The sequence below is a fragment of the Saccopteryx leptura genome, chromosome 12, assembly GCF_036850995.1.
Source record: "Saccopteryx leptura isolate mSacLep1 chromosome 12, mSacLep1_pri_phased_curated, whole genome shotgun sequence".
Classification (NCBI taxonomy): Eukaryota; Metazoa; Chordata; class Mammalia; order Chiroptera; family Emballonuridae; genus Saccopteryx; species Saccopteryx leptura.
This window is the reverse complement of record NC_089514.1, coordinates 41,724,297-41,740,911: the sequence shown is the minus strand read 5'-3', so window position 1 is coordinate 41,740,911 and position 16,615 is coordinate 41,724,297. Positions and strand designations below refer to the sequence as shown.

The window sequence follows — 16,615 nt, the reverse complement described above, 5'->3', positions numbered from 1 at the left end:
GGCCTAGTGTATGGATATCTTGGGTTTAATTCCTGGTCAGGGCACACAAGAGAAGCAACCATCTGCTTCTCCCCTCCTTACCCTTCTCTCCTTCTTCCCCTCTCAGACCCAGAGGCTTGATTGGTGTGAGTGTGGTCTCAGGCGCTGAGGATGGCTCCACTGGAGTGCATCAGCCCCAGATGGGGTTGGCAGGTGGATCCTGGTCAGGGCAAATGCAGGAGTCTGCCTCATTATCATCCTTTTAAAAGATAAAATAATTACTTCTATATAAGTTTGTATATCAAAAGTATTAACAGGTCAATTGTTTGGCACTCAGAACTTATTTTGCCATTTAAAAACTATATTGTAAGTGATAACTACAGCCCCACACTTATTTCATCTGTAACCTACCTGAAATTCTAAACATATTAAGTAAAATGCAAAAAAACACTGTGACATTTCTTTAGAAGTATCAAAATATGTATGTAAACATAGACTGTATTAAAAAAAATTGAGAAAACACTTTTCTGACATTTTAAAACAGCTTTATTGAGGTAAAATTAATATACCAAAAACTTCTCATGTTTAATATATATATACTATTTTATGGATTTGGACATATGCATACACCCATGAAACCATCACCACAATCAATGTAATGACATATCCATCACTTTCAAAAGTTTCCTTTTGTGTGTGTGTGTGTGTGTGTGTGTGTTGTGATAAGAACACTTATGAGATTTACCCTTTTAACAAATTCATTAAGTGTACAATACAGCATTGTCAACTAGAGCATATCTCCAGAACTCATTCATCTTGCATAACTAAAACTTTATAACAATTGACTTGTTTTTTGTTGAGGGGATGCCAAACTGACCTAAATGGAGATGAATAAAGGGTAAGAGATTTGAATTATTCAGAAAAAAGAAAAAGAATAAAATAGGTAAAAATACAATTAAACTGAATGGAAGTATACAGATAGTTGACTTAAAATGTAATAAAAGAGAGAGAGATAAAGTAGCCACTGAGATTATAATGGATTATTGTAAGAGATTAAATGGTCTGGATGTCCCACCAGCTCCTCAAACTATAAAAGAAAACTGCAGAGTCATTTAATTTATACTAACCTTAAAAGCTTAAAAATTCTGATTATACAAAAGATAAATCCCACCCTAGCTGGTTGGCTCAATGGTTAAGCATCCTGGCATGTGGATGTCTCAGGTTCAATTCCTGGTCAAGGAACACAGGAGAAGCAACTATCAGTTTCTCCACCCCTCCCCTCCCCCCTTCTCTTTCTCCCTCTCTCTTTCTCCCTTTCTCTCTCCCTCTCTCTCTTTTTCTCTCTCTCCCTCCTTCTTCCTCTACCACAACCAGGGCTCAATTGATTGAGCAAGTGCCCCAGGCACTGAGGATAGCTCCATGAAGCCTCCACCTAGGGTGCTAAAAATAAATCTCCAAATGCCTCAGAGATAGCTTCAATTAAACCAGTTGGAGGTGAAAGAGGATGACTCTGTGATAGGAGGAAGCAGACTCAAGTAGCTTTCGTTGGTACAACGGCTGGAAGGCTTGTCCAAATCCTGGTACATGACATATGTTCGTTAGTAAACTTGCTAAATTAACAGGATTTTGTAAAGAAACTGTTGAAGATTTGCAAGCAAAAGTATGGCTCAAAGCAGGAATTTATAATAAAAGCTTTGTATTGTTGTTGCTTGCCCCTACCTGAATATATTATTGAAATGAACATGATGTCCAGATGGGGGATTCTTCCCATACTTAAATCATCGGGGCGGGGGGGGGGGGGGGTATGCTGTGCAAATTTGCTGTTTGAGTTCAATCTCTCAAGCTTGATAGAAACATCTAGAATTACCTAAATCCTCTCAAGTCATCAATTTATAACAATATCAGCTATCTGGGGCACCAGAAAATCTTGGTTTTAATTAAGGATTTATAAGATGTGAGTATGTTCTTACCCACAATTCCTTTTTTATATAGTAGAGTATAATCTGTAAAAATACAAAAGCAAAACTGATGGATCCTAGAGGCAGGTTGTAGACCAGTAAGTCATAATTAGAGTAATGCCTAAATTCCCTCAATCCCACTTACCATGCTGAGATGATATTATCAATTCGAGCCGTGAGACAGTCTGAAGGGTGTTAGTTTTCTCTACTCAGTTTGGTTAATGTTGTCTTATTAATTTCTATCTTTGAAGAAATCTTTGGCTAGTTGGGTCAGTTTATATTCATGCTGGATAAACTTCAATATACCTGTAATATCCCATAAGCATATTTAAATTATTCTGTTTATTACTACAACTTGGTGAACAGATTTAGATTTGGTTGAATTGTAAAGTACTGTTATTTATTATAATAAATGTTGATATTTTAGTCTGAAGAAAAGTTAAAATTAAAGTGCAGATGTTCGACAGTCACAGGATATCTGAGTAACTCAAATTAAATACAGGGTGGGGCAAAATAGAGAAATTTTCATGCACAACTTAGACAAAAGCCACAAAAGGCAAAGAGAAGTCCCTCAGATACCCAAAAATAAGTTAATGTTATTTTCAGTTCAAAAAGCAAAACAAGGGCCCTGGCTGGTAGACTCAGTGGTAGAGAGTGTCAGCCTGGAGTGTGGATGTCGTAGGTGCAATTCCCAGTCAGGGCACACAGATAAACACCCATCTGCTCCACAACAGTGGTGCGGAGACTCAGACTGGCAGCAGCAGCCTACAATGCAGCTAGTGCTGGACTTTGACTGAAGATAAAAAAGAATAATCTAGGCCCTGGCCGGTTGGCTCAGCGGTAGAGCGTCGGCCTGGCGTGTGGGGGACCCGGGTTCAATTCCCGACCAGGGCACATAGGAGAAGCGCCCATTTGCTTCTCCACCCCCACCCCCTCCTTCCTCTCTGTCTCTCTCTTCCCCTCCCGCATCCAAGGCTCCATTGGAGCAAAGATGGCCCAGGCGCTGGGGATGGTTCCTTGGCCTCTGCCCCAGGCGCTAGAGTGGCTCTGGTCGCAGCAGAGCGACGCCCCGGAGGGACAGAGCATCGCCCCCTGGTGGGCAGAGCATCGCCCCTGGTGGGCGTGCCGGGTGGATCCCGGTCGGGCACATGCGGGAGTCTGTCTGACTGTCTCTCCCTGTTTCCAGCTTAAGAAAAGTACAAAAAAAAAAAAAAAAGAATAATCTACATGAACAGAATTGAGACTGGTATTGTTTGTGCATCAAATAACATAATAATAATATTTACATTATATGGCTTTTTTTCTTTTTGGGAGTATTTGCTATAAACTGACAAGAAGTTCTAAACATAAAGCTTTGGTGGACTAAAAGGTAAAAGGAAACCCAGGTGGGAGTTATATTATGAAAGTCTTTATGGACTTGGAGGGGAAAATCAAAATGTGTCCAAGGATGTGGTCCTTATTCCCAAGATGGTACGTTTCTGTCTTAGCTTAATGTGCTCCCAAAGGCATTCGTAAAATCTCTCCACATTGGCTAAGCTGGTCTTCTACATGTTCTAGGACCCTTTGACCTCTAGCGTCTTGGTTCTGTTTTCAGAGACTTACAGAGAATGACCATATTAGTCATTATCTGTAAACCTCATATAGACTTCCCCTGTGTATAGAGAACTCAGCGCTCAATCAAATACTATTACTTTCAAAAAGGTAATCCCAGTATTTTTCATGGCTTCCCTAGTTCTTGCATTTAGAAGCTGTCACCAGGTCTGCATCCTACCCCAGAGCTAAAATCTCCTTAAGCTGCATTGAACTTTGCAAAACTGGATTTCTCTCCAGTTTTGCTGTTAATATTTTCTAAGGGACCTGACCAGGCGGTGGTGCAGTGGATAGAGCATCGGACTGGGATGCAGAAGACCCAGGTTCGAGACCCCAAGGTCGTCAGCTTGAGCGCGGGCTCATCTGGCTTGAGCAAAAGCCCACCAGCTTGAACCCAAGGTCGCTGGCTCCAGCAAGGGCTTACTTGATCTGCTGAAGGCCCGTGGTCAAGGCACATATGAGAAAGCAATCAATGAACAACTAAGTGTTGCAACGTGCAATGAAAAACTAATGATTGATGCCTCTCATCTCTCTTCGTTCCTGTCTGTCTGTCCCTGTCTATCCCTCTCTCTGACTCACTCTCTGTCTCTGTAAAAAAATTGAATAAATAAATAAAAATTTAGGAGATGACGTCAAAGTAATGGCACAGTAGGAAGCGATACCGATAAATCTCCCCCAAAACTCAACAAGATCTTCAACCAGAAACAGAAAAACCTATCCTTGGAGCCTCCAGATGCTTCACAATACACTTGAAGGTATGGTCGAGCGAAAAATTGGCTAAATATAAAATCAAACCCTGAAGGAAATAGGGAGTAAGAAATGCTCCACCTTCCTCACTAACCTAAACAGGGCAGCTTTCACTGGGAACTGAGAATATAGAAACTAAGGCGGGCAAAGGCAGTGAATAGATCCAGGCCGCGGCACAAACGGCCGAACCAGGCTGTGGCACAGAGATCCAAGCCGAGGAAAAACTGTTCCTGTCGCAACCCGGGCAATACAAGCTAACACTCGCGCCAAACCCAGACAAAGAAAGACAAGTGGGACAGCCATTTTCCCCCCGATCTCCGGGTCGGCGCGCACAGATAGTGGGCGAGAGATTCCTTCCAAAGCCCCGGGAGTGGGCGCCCGTGTTATCCCACAGAGAGGCAGAGTCAGAGGCCTTTGTGTGGGCTGAAAGCGAAATCTCCGGGCCGCCCCAGCGCCCTGAGGGAGCCGTGCAAGGGGAGGGAGCGAGAGTCAATTCCAACGCTGGAACTTTTCCATGCAGGAAGGGGATTCACTCAGAGGGTGAGGCGGCCGGCCTGATATCTTGGTCTGCGTGCACGGAGAGTGAGCAAGAGATTCCTCCGAGTGCCTCAGGAGTGGGCGCCCATGTTACCCCACAGAGGGGCAGAGTCGGAGGCCTTTGTGTGGGCCAAAAGAGGAATCTCGGGCCGCCCCAGCCCCTTGAAAAAGCCGCGCTCGGGGACGGAGCGAGAGCCAATTTCAACGCTGGAACTTTTCCGTGTGAGTGGGGGTTTCACTCAGAGGGTGAGGCGGCTGGCCTGATATCCTGGTCTGCGCACGCAGATAGTGAGTGAGAGTTTCCTCCGAGTGCCTCGGCAGTGCGCACCTCTGTTACTGGACAGAGTGGCAGAGCCAGAGGTCTTTGAGTGGGCGGAAGCCCCGCCTGATTATGCTAGCAGCTCTGACTGACTCAGCCTCACCCAGAGCCCTGTGCTGAGTGGGAATAGAGTGGGGAGTTGCCAGCTCTTTGAGCCTCTTACTATCCAGGCAGAGGCAGCAGCAACCCCATAGCTGGATTCTCAGGCAACTAATTGAGGAAGGAAAGACTAGGAGAAAGGCTCCAGGAACATGGACTCTCTCACTGGCAGAGCCTATAAATGCTAATGAGCCTTGACTGCCAACGAGACTGAAGCACAATACACGACATCGCCATAGAGACTTATCAACTGCAAACCTCTACCGAGTGTGCCAAAGGGGCAGAACCCGGGGTACAGAGTCACCGACCAGGAAGAGGGAGAGAAAAGAAAAAGCAAGAAGATAACCTCTCAAAATCAACAATAATCTGCAGACTTTATAACCTATCCCATTTTATTATATTTGTTCATTTGTTTCTCTTATCTTCATTCTTGATTTTTTTTTTTCCTCCTCCAATTTGGTCGTTTAACTCTCTGCCAGTCTTACTCTCTCCTCTCCTTGAACTACACTACCCATAAGTGTTACATCTCCCATTATCTTTTCTTTCCTCTTCTTTTCTCTCTATGAGGGTTGCACTCCAAAACCCTTAACTCTCTCTCTCTCTCTCTCCTCTTTTTTCTTTTTTCTTCTTTTAGTGGTTCCCACTTTTTTTCTCTCTCTCTCTCTTTCTTTTCTCCCTCTATATTAGTTTCTTCCTTTCTCCTTTATGTCTCCTCTCATTCAAACCTCAATAACGAACAATATCTTATCTGGGACTCAAACTTATATTTGTGGCATTTGGGGGGGGGGGGTTTATTTCACCTTTTTAACACACTAGCAGTGCTCCCACCCCTGGATCTCCATTTTATCTACTTCTTGTTCCACTAAATACAATAGTGATTTTTTAATTTGTCCCCTCATTATCCTATTTCCCTCTTATTCCTCTCATCATAACTCTTAGTCAACCAACACCTAAAAGCAAATCATTTTATTCTTGACCGAAACTTTTTTCTTATTTGCTTTTTGTGGGTCCATACACCCTTTTATTATTTTTTTATGTTTTTTTTTGCCGCTTTATTACTTCTCCCCAATTCAGGCCCTCCATTACAGGCATTGTTTGTTCTATTTAGTACAATATAATTCACAGTTCACCACAAGATTTTCTCAAGAAAGAGGGGAGAGGAGAGAAGAGGAAAAAGGGAGGGGGGGATAATTTTCTTTTCTTTTTTTATTTTTTAAATTTTTATTTTATTTTATTCTTTCTTTCCAGAGACTCAATAAAGATATATTGGCCTTAAACGAAACACTTGAGCACCTGGATATGATAGACATCTACAGGACATTTCATCCCAAAGTGACTGAGTATACATTTTTCTCCAGTGTACATGGATCATTCTAAAGAATTGACCATATGTTGGACCACAAAAACATCAGCAAATTGAGAAAAATCGAAGTTGTACCAAGCATATTTTCTGATCATAAAGCCTTGAAACTAGAATTCAACTGCAAAAAAGAGGAAAAAAATCCCACAAAAATGAGGAAACTAAACAACATATTTTTAAAAAATGAATGGGTCAAAGAAGAAATAAGTGCAGAGATCAAAAGATAAAAACAGACAAATGAAAATGACAATATGACATATCAGAATCTATGGGATGCAGCAAAAGCAGTGATAAGAGGGAAGTTCATATCACTTCAGGCATATATGAACAAACAAGAGAGAGCCCAAGTGAACCACTTAACTTCACACCTAAAGGAACTAGAAAAAGAAGAACAAAGACAACCCAAAACCAGCAGAAGAAAGGAGATAATAAAAATCAGAGCAGAAATAAATGAAATAGAGAACAGAAAAACTATAGAAAAAATTAATAGAACAAGGAGCTGGTTCTTTGAAAAGATCAACAAAATAGGCAAACCCTTGGCAAGACTTACCAAGGAAAAAAGAGAAAGAACGCATATAAACAAAATCCAAAATGAAAGAGGAGAAATCACCACGGACACCGTAGATATAAAAAGAATTATTGGGTTCTTCTCAAGATGGCAGCAGAGTAGGCGGACACACAGATGCCCAGCTCTCAACACCAAACTGGAATACAAATCAATTTAGGAAAAATCAGCATGAAAAACCAACACTGAACTGCAAGAACAGCTCTCAAAAACCAAGGAGCAAAGAGGAAGCCACAATAATCCTGGTAAGGAGTGCCTGAATCTCCTCTGCTTACAGAAACGGAGGGGGGGAGGTGAGGCTGAGAGCCCAGAGAGGATTTCACAGAGGAAAAAGAGAAGAAACTACTGCTCACAGCCACTTACCTGGCAACCAGGGAGCAAGGTGGGTTGAAAAGACCAGCTTATCTCCCAAGTGGAAAGGACAAGGAGAGGGACAGACTGTGAGGGGCTAAGGTATGCAAGAAACGAAATAAAAAAGCTGACTCATTCATGCTGGAGGCGGCCATAGCTGGGGGAGGGACTGAACCTTTCACAAAACAGAGCTGAAGTGCTTCCGGATCAGAGATGTCCGGACATCTATCCAGCTCCAATCAGCGCAACAAGACACAACTGAAAACAAGAAGTGGGGAGGAGGGGCAGTAACTCAGGTCTCCATGGAGATCTGAGATACACCTCCCCCTACTGAAGCTGAGAAAAAACCCTGCCCCCAGTGAGATTAGTTGGTGGAAGAGACCTTCAGCGTCTCAGGTTACACCCACAGCATTCCTGGTTACAGTTTCAAGGAAGCCCCATGCTGAGATCAGTTAACAAGACTATCACCTGTTAAGAAAACAAACAAATCAAGACTTCAAAGCTGCCCAAATCCGAAAGTGGATTACAAATAATAGCTGATACCAACCCAAGAAGACCTAGAAATAACACAACTGAAAACTGGAGGCAGATAACACCAAGCCTAGACTCAACCAACTCTACAAATAAAACACCATTATGAGAAGACAAAGGAGTGCAACCCAAATGAAACCACAAGAGACACCTTTGAGAGATGAGCTGATTGATATGGAAATAATCAAACTTCCAGATGCAGAGTTCAAAATAATGATTTTAAGGATGCTTAGGGTTCTTAGAACAACAATGGAGGGGCAGTTTGAAAACCTAAATAAAGAAATAGCAAGTATAAAAAAGGATATTGAAATATTAAAAAAGAATCAGTCAGAGATGACAAATACAATATCAGAAATGAAGACCACAATGGAAGGAATTAAAAACAGGATGGATACAGCTGAGGATCGAATCAGCAAGTTGGAGGACAACTGGAATGAAGGCATGAAAGCAGAGAAGAAAAGAGAAAAGAGACTCAAAAAGTCAGAGGAAACACTTAGAGAGCTATGTGACAACATGAAGAGAAATAACATCCGCATCATAGGGGTTCCTGAGGAAGAAGAAAAAGAACAAGGGATAGAGACTTTGTTCAATCATATCATAACTGAAAACTTCCCTAAATTAATGCAAGAGAAACTCTCACAAGTCCAAGAAGCACAGAGAACTCCATTAAAGAGAAACCCAAAGAAACCGACACCAAGACACATCATAATTAAAATACCAAAGCTAAGCGATAAAGAGAAAATATTAAAAGCTGCAAGAGAAAAAAAAGTTATCACCTACAAAGGAGCCCCCATTAGGATGACATCCGACTTCTCAACAGAAACACTTGAGGCCAGAAGGGAATGGCAAGAAATATTCAAAGTAATGCAGAACAAGAACCTACAACCAAGACTACTTTATCCAGCAAGGCTATCGTTTAAAATCGAAGGAGAAATAAAAAGTTTCCCAGACAAAAAACAACTCAAGGAATTCATTACAACCAAACCAATGCTGCAAGAAATGTTAAGGGGCCTGTTGTAAACAGATCAAAGTTGCAAAAGAATATAGCAAAAAAAGGAATACACCTTTAAAGAAGAAAATGGCAATAAACAACTACATATCAATAATAACCTTAAATGTAAATGGATTAAATGATCCAATCAAAAGACATAGGGTAGCTGCGTGGATAAGAAAACAGGACCCATACATATGTTGTCTACAAGAGACACACCTTAGAACAAAAGACACACATAGATTGAAGGATGGAAAAAAACATTTCATGCAAACGGAAATGAAAAAAAAGCTGGGGTAGCAATACTTATATCAGACAAATTGGACTTTAAAACAAAGGATATAGTAAGAGATAAAGAAGGCCACTACATAATGATAAAGGGAGTAATCCAACAGGAAGATATAAATATTATAAATATCTATGCACCTAATATAGGAGCACTCAAATATATAAAACAGACTTTGATGGATTTAAAGGGCGAGATCAACAGCAATACTATAATAGTAGGGGATTTCAATACCCCACAAACATCACTAGATAGATCCTCAAGAAAGAAAATTAACAAAGAAACAGCAGACTTATTGGAAACACTAGATCAACTCGATTTAATAGATATCTTCAGATCCTTTCACCCTAAAGCAGCAGAATATACATTCTTTTCAAGTGCTCATGGTACATTCTCTAGGATAGACCAATGTTAGGGCACAAAAGTGCTCTCAACAAATTTAAGAAGACTGAAATCATATCAAGCACTTTCTCCGATCACAACGGCATGAAACTAGAAATGAATCACAGCAGAAAAGCTCAAAAATTCTCAAACACATGGAAACTAAATAGCAGGGTGTTAAATAATGAATGGATGAAGAATGAGATCAAAGAAGAAATTAAAAAATTCCTAGAAACGAATGACAATGAGCATACAACAACTCAAAATTTATGGGACACAGCGAAAGCAGTGCTGAGAGGGAAGTTCATAGCACTACAGGCACACTTTCAGAAGCTAGAAAAAGCTCAAATAAACAACTTAACCCTGCATCTAAAAGAATTAGAAAAAGAACAGCAAGTAAAGCCCAAATGTAGTAGAAGGAAGGAAATAATAAAGATCAGAGCAGAAATAAATGACATAGAGGTTAAAGAAACAATACAGAGGATTAATCAAACTAGGAGCTGGTTCTTTGAAAAGGTAAACAAGATTGATGAACCTTTAAGTAGACTCACCAAGAAAAAGAGAGAGAGGACTCAAATAAATAAAATTAGAAATGAGAGAGGAGAAATAACAACTGACACAACAGAAATACAAAATATTGTAAGAAAATACTATGAAGAACTGTATGCCAAAAAACTAGACAACCTAGATGAAATGGACAAATTCCTTGAAACATACAATCTTCCAAAAATCAATCTGGAAGAATCAGAAAACCTAAACAGACCAATTACACCAAATGAGATCGAAACAGTTATCAAAAAACTCCCAACAAAGAAAAGTCCAGGGCCCGATGGCTTCACAACGGAATTCTACCAAATATTCAAAGAAGAACTAACTCCTATCCTTCTCAAACTATTCAAAAAATTCAAGAGGAAGGAAGACTTCCAAGCTCCTTTTATGAGGCGAGCATAATTCTGATTCCAAAACCAGGCAAAGACAACACAAAGAAAGAAAATTATAGGCCAATATCTCTGATGAATATAGATGCTAAAATCCTCAACAAAATATTAGCAATCCGGATCCAACAATATATGGAAAAAATCATACACCATGATCAAGTGGGATTTATTCTGGGGAGGCAAGGCTGGTACAATATTCATAAATCAATCAATGTGATTCATCACATAAACAAAAAGAAGGAGAAAAACCATATGATAATTTCAATAGATGCAGAAAAAGCATTTGATAAAATCCAGCACCCATTCATGATCAAAACTCTCAGCAAAGTGGGAATACAGGGAACATACCTCAACATGATAAAAGCCATCTATGAGAAACCCACAGCCAACATCATACTCAATGGGCAAAAATTAAAAGCAATACCCTTAAGATCAGGAACAAGGCAGGGGTGCCCCCTTTCACCATTCTTATTTAACATAGTCCTGGAAGTCTTAGCCACAGCAATCAGACAAGAAGAAGAAATAAAAGGCATACAAGTTGGAAAAGAAGAAGTAAAAGTATCATTATTTGCAGATGATATGATATTGTATATAGAAAACCCTAAAGTCTCAGTCAAAAAACTACTGGACCTGATAAATAAATTCAGCAAAGTGGCAGGATATAAAATCAATACTCAGAAATCAGAAGCATTTTTATACACCAACAATGAACAGTCAGAAAGAGAAATTAAGGGAACAATCCCCTTCACCATTGCAACCAAAAAAATAAAGTACCTAGGAGTAAACTTAACCAAGGAGACTAAAGACTTGTACTCGGAAAATTACAAAGCATTGATAAAAGAAATCAAGGAAGATACAAACAAGTAGAAGCATATACCGTGCTCATGGTTAGGAAGAATAAACATCATTAAATGTCTATATTACCCAAAGCAATCTATAAATTCAATGCAATACCAATTAAAATACCAATGACATACTTCAAAGATATAGAACACATATTCCAAAAATTTATATGGAACCAAAAGAGGACACGAATAGCCTCAGCAATCTTAAAAAAGAAGAATAAAGTGGGAGGTATCACACTTCCTGATATCAAGTTATACTACAAGGCCATTGTACTCAAAACAGCCTGGTACTGGCATAAGAACAGGCATATAGATCAATGGAACAGAACAGAGAACCCAGAAATAAACCCACAGTTCTATGGACAACTGATATTTGACAAAGGAGGTAAGGAAATACAATGGAGTAAAGACAGCCTCTTTAACAAATGGTGTTGGGAAAATTGGACAGCTACCTGCAAAAAAATGAAACTAGATCACCACCTTACACCACTCACAAAAATAAACTCAAAATGGATAAAAGACTTAAATGTAAGCCGTGAAACCATAAGCATCTTAGAAGAAAACATAGGCAGTAAGCTCTCGGACATCTCTCGCAGCAATATATTTGCTGATTTATCTCCACGGGAAAGTGAAATAAAAGACAGGATAAACAAATGGGACTATATCAAACTAAAAAGCTTTTGCACAGCTAAAGACAACTAGAACAGAATAAAAAGACAAACTACACAATGGGAGAACATATTTGACAATACGGCTGATAAAGGGTTAATAACCAAAATTTATAAAGAACTTGTAAAACTCAACACCAGGAAGACAAACAATCCAATCCAAAAATGGGCAAAAGAGATGAATAGACACTTCTCCAAAGAGGACATACAGATGGCCAATAGGCATATGAAAAAATGCTCAACATCACTAATCGTTAGAGAAATACAAATTAAAACCACAATGAGATATCACCTCACACCAGTCAGAATGGCGCTCATCAATAAAACAACACAGAATAAGTGCTGGCGAGGATGTGGAGAAAAGGGAACCCTCCTGCACTGCTGGTGGGAATGCAGACTGGTGCAGCCTCTGTGGAAAACAGTATGGAGATTCCTCAAAAATCTGAAAATCGAACTGCCTTTTGACCCAGCTATCCCACTTTTAGGAATATACCCCAAGGACACCATAGAACGGCTCTAAAAGGAGAAATGCAACCGCATGTTTGTGGCAGCATTGTTCACAATAGCGAAGATCTGGAAACAGCCCAAGTGTCCGTCAGAGGACGAGTGGATTAAAAAGCTTTGGTACATATATACTATGGAATACTACTCAGCCAAAGAAATGATGACATCGGATTATTTACAATAACATGGATGGACCTTGACAACATTATACGGAGTGAAATAAGTAAATCAGAAAAAAAAAAAAACTAAGATGAATCTATACATAGAAGGGACATAAAAATGAGACTCAGAGACATGAACAAGAATGTGATGGCAACAGGGGCGGGAGGTTGGGGGAGGGGGAGGGGGTGAAGAAGGAGAGAGGGATTAGGGGAGGGGAGGGGCACAAAGAAAACCAGATAGAAGGTGACAGAAGACAATTTAACTTTGGAGGAGGGGTATACAGCACAATCAAATGTCAAAATAATCTAGAGATATTTTCTCTCAACATATGTACCCTGATTTATCAATGTCACTGCATTAAATTTAATAAAAAAAATAAAAATAAATAAAATAAAAATAAATAAAAATAAAAAGAATTATTGTAGAATACTATGAAAAACTTTATGCCACTAAATTCAACAACCTAGAAGAAATGGATAAATTCCTAGAACAATACAACGTTCCTAGACTGAGTCAAGAAGAAGCAGAAAGCCTAAACAGGTCTATTAGTAGAGAAGAAATAAAAAAAACCATTAAAAACCTCCCCAAAAATAAAAGTCCAGGCCCAGACAGCTATACCAGCAAATTTTATCAAACATTCAAAGAAGACTTCGTTCCTATTCTACTCAAAGTCTTCCAAAAAATTAAAGAAGAAGCAATACTTCCAAACACATTTTATGAGGCCAACATAACCCTCATACCAAAACCAGGCAAGGATGGCACAAAAAAAGAAAACTACAGACCAATATCTCTAATGAATACAGATGCTAAAATACTAAACAAAATACTAGCAAATCGCCTGGCCGGTTGGCTCAGCGGTAGAGCGTCGGCCTGGCGTGTGGGGGACCCGGGTTCGATTCCCGGCCAGGGCACATAGGAGAAGCACCCATTTGCTTCTCCACCCCCACCCCCCTCCTTCCTCTCTGTCTCTCTCTTCCCCTCTCACAGCCAAGGCTCCATTGGAGCAAATATGGCCCGGGCGCTAGGGATGGCTCCTTGGCCTCTGCCCCAGGTGCTAGAGTGGCTGTGGTCGCGGCAGAGCGATGCCCCGGAAGGACAGAGCATCGCCCCCTGGTGGGCAGAGCTTCACCCCTGGTGGGCGTGCCGGGTGGATCCCGGTCAGGCGCATGTGGGAGTCTGTCTGACTGTCTCTCCCCGTTTCCAGCTTCAGGAAAATACAAAGAAAAAAAAATACTAGCAAATGTAATACAACATATTAAAAAAATAATACATCATGATCAAGTGGGATTCATCCCAGAATCTCATGCATGGTTCAACATACGTAAAACAGTTAACGTAATACACCATATCAACAAAACAAAGAACAAAAACCACATGATCTTATCAATAGACACAGAAAAGGCTTTCGATAAAATACAACACAATTTTATGTTTAAGACTCTCAACAAAATGGGTATAGAAGGAAAATATCTCAACATAATAAAGGCCATATATGATAAACCATCAGCTAACATCATATTAAATGGCACTAAACTGAAGGCTTTCCCCCTTAAATCAGGAACAAGACAGGGTTGTCCACTCTCTCCACTCTTATTTAATGTGGTACTAGAGGTTCTAGCCAGAGCAATCAGACAAGACAAAGAAATAAAAGGCATCCATATCAGAAAAGAAGAAGTACAGGTATCACTTTTTGCAGATGATATGATCCTATACATCGAAAACCCCAAAGAATCCACAAAAAGACTACTAGAAACAATAAGTCAATACAGTAAGGTCGCAGGATACAAAATTAACATACAAAAGTCCATAGCCTTTCTATATGCCAACAATGAAACAACTGAGAAAGAACTCAAAGAATAATCCCCTTCACGATTGCAACAAAAAAAAATAAAATACTTAGGAATAAACATAACAAAGAATGTAAAGGACGTATATAATGAAAACTATAAACCATTGTTAAGGGAAATCGAAAAAGATATAATGAAATGGAAGAATATACCTTGTTCTTGGTTAGGAAGAATAAATATAATCCAGATGGCCATATTACCCAAAGCAATATACAAATTTAATGCAATTCCCATCAAAATTCCAATGACATTTTTTAAAGAAATGGAGCAAAAAATCATCAGATTTATATGGAACTATAAAAAACCCCGAATAGCCAAAGCAATCCTAAAGAAAAAGAATGAAGCTGGGGGCATTACAATACCTGACTTCAAACTATATTATAGGGCCATGACAACCAAAACAGCATAGTATTGGCAGAAAAATAGACACTCAGAACAATGGAACAGAATAGAAAACCCAGAAATAAAACCACATATATATAGTCAAATAATTTTTGATAAAGGGGCCAACAACACACAATGGAGAAAAGAAAGCCTCTTCAATAAATGGTGCTGGGAAAACTGGAAAGCCACATGCAAAAGAATGAAACTGGACTGCAGTCTATCTCCCTGTACTAAAATTAACTCAAAATGGATCAAAGATCTAAACATAAGACCTGAAACAATTAAGTACATTGAAGAAGACATAGGTACTCAACTCATGGGCCTGGGTTTTAAAGAGCATTTTATGAATTTGACTCCAATGGCAAGAGAAGTGAAGGCAAAAATTAATGAATGGGACTACATCAGACTAAGAAGTTTTTGCTCAGCAAGAGAAACTGATAACAAAATAAAATAGACAGCCAACTAAATGGGAAATGGTATTTACAAACAACAGCTCAGATAAGGGCCTAATATCCAAAATATACAAAGAACTCATAAAACTCAACAACAAACAAACAAACAATCCAATAAAAAAATGGAAGAGGACATGAACAGACACTTCTCCCAGGAAGAAATACAAATGGCCAACAGATATATGAAAAGATGCTCATCTTCATTAGTTATTAGAGAAATGCAAATCAAAACTGCAATGAGATACCACCTCACACCTGTTAGATTAGCTATTATTAACAAGACAGGTAATAGCAAATGTTGGAGAGGCTGTGAAGAAAAAGGAACCCTCATCCACTGTTGGTGGGAATGTAAAGTAGTACAACCACTATGGAAGAAAGTATGGTGGTTCCTCAAAAAACTGAAAATAGAACTACCTTATGACCCAGCAATCCCTCTACTGGGTATATACCCCAAAAACTCAAAAACATTGATACGTAAAGACACATGCAGCCCCATGTTCATTGCAGCATTATTCACAGTGGCCAGGACATGGAAACAACCAAAAAGCCCGTCAATAGATGACTGAATAAAGAAGATGTGGCACATATACACTATGGAATACTACTCAGCCATAAGAAATGATGACATTGGATCATTTACAGCAAAATGGTGGGATCTTGATAACATTAAACGAAGTGAAATAAGTAAATCAGAAAAAACCAGGAACTGCATTATTCCATACATAGGTGGGACATAAAAGTGAAACTAAGAGGCCCTGGCCGGTTGGCTCAGCGGTAGAGCGTTGGCCTGGCGTGCGGGGGACCCGGGTTCGATTCCCGGCCAGGGCACATAGGAGAAGCGCCCATTTGCTTCTCCATCCACCCCCCTCCTTCCTCTCTGTCTCTCTCTTCCCCTCCCGCAGCCAAGGCTCCATTGGAGCAAAGATGGCCCGGTCGCTGGGGATGGCTCCTTGGCCTCTGCCCCAGGCGGTAGAGTGGCTCTGGTCGTGGCAGAGCGACACCCCAGAGGGGCAGAGCATCGCCCCCTGGTGGGCAGAGCGTCGCCCCTGGTGGGCGTTCCAGGTGGATCCTGGTCGGGCGCATGCGGGAGTCTGTCTGACTGTCTCTCCCCGTTTCCAGCT

The 16,615-nt window shown here is 40.2% G+C and overlaps 1 long non-coding RNA gene across 1 annotated transcript in view; it reads right to left on the bottom strand.

Moving 5' to 3' along the window:
* LOC136383907 (uncharacterized) overlaps window positions 1-16,615 on the bottom strand; it is a 64,578-nt gene that overhangs the window by 39,379 nt on the left and 8,584 nt on the right. The window contains exon 2 of the long non-coding RNA XR_010747502.1: window positions 82-238. This is a non-coding gene — a long non-coding RNA (uncharacterized lncRNA). The remainder of the gene's footprint in view (window positions 1-81; window positions 239-16,615) is intronic.